This window comes from Nannospalax galili, unplaced genomic scaffold (assembly GCF_000622305.1).
Source record: "Nannospalax galili isolate Female #2095 unplaced genomic scaffold, S.galili_v1.0 scaffold586, whole genome shotgun sequence".
Taxonomy (NCBI): domain Eukaryota; kingdom Metazoa; phylum Chordata; class Mammalia; order Rodentia; family Spalacidae; genus Nannospalax; species Nannospalax galili.
This window is the reverse complement of record NW_008355363.1, coordinates 6,750,096-6,751,366: the sequence shown is the minus strand read 5'-3', so window position 1 is coordinate 6,751,366 and position 1,271 is coordinate 6,750,096.

The following is a 1,271-nucleotide window of genomic DNA, read 5'->3' as shown; positions in this document are numbered from 1 at the left end:
GTTTAACAAGAATAAAGAATCTCTGCTTTAAAATGGAAAAAAAAATAAGGTTTTTTTCTATGTGTTTACCCAAAATTTCTTTCTACTGACTTTCTGAATGACTGTTTAGAACAATATTGATTCCTGGTGGACTAACTCAAATGTGAATATCCTTCACAAAATAAAACAAATATAAGCCTACACTGGGTATCCTTTTAGATAAAGGTAACTAACTGAGTCAGTCCTTCATCATGGGAAGATCCTCAGTATTTGAGGACACAGTACACGTTAAGGAAAGGGAAGTATATGGAGTAGCTACCTGCCCTCTGCTCACACATATTTTTACTCATGTGAACCCTGGAAATTCTCTCAGGGTTCTTCTTTTCATTTAACAATAGCACTTGAACATGAAGTCTGATGTGTGTGTGTGTGTGTGTGTGTGTGTGTGTGTGTGTGTGTGTATTTGAGATGCTGTGGATCACCCTAAGAAATCACATATGATAGGTGAATGATGTCCACTTAATGACCCCCAGGTAGTAAACTTTTCGTTTGGAGACAGTCTCACTCTGGAGCCTAGACAGGTATGAAAATCACTGTACCATCCAGTTCAGCCTTAAACTCCCAATAAAACTCTTGCCTGAGCCTCTTGAGTACTGGAATTACTGGTGGCACCACCGGCCCAGCTTTGTAAATGCTTTGCTGTCTATGAAATACAGTGAATGGTATCTAGTATGCACGCACCTGAATGCTTTTACAAGACCTGCAAACACACAACTGGATTGATTCATGCCATCTATTTTATCCTTCATTTAAGTTAGGAATGCTTCTTTTTTCAGGAATAGTGGAAATCAGCTGGTAGCAGTACTGTAAACCTAACGTAGAGTTGAAGCAGAATTGCTTTAAGAAAGAGAATTTTAAAATAATCCTTTAGTAACTTTTAGGGAGTAAACATTTTCTTAAGCTTTCCTCTGGGATTGCTCATCTTCCTGATTTATTTCTTCAGTCTGGAAATTAGTCTGGCTACATGTTCCTTGGCACGTGCCCAGAGGACTCCTTCTGCTGTGGAGATAGGTTACATGCATTTTTGTTGCTGTTCTTTTCATAATCGCTAAGAAATGCAAACAGTCTAAATGTCCCTCAACTGACAAGTGAATAATGAAAATTTGATACATCTATACAATGTATCCACTCAGTGGTAAAGAGGAAATCATCAGATTTACAGGTAAATGGATGGAACTGGAGACTATTACACTGAGCGAAGTAACAGACTCGGAGAAACAAGTGACAGATGT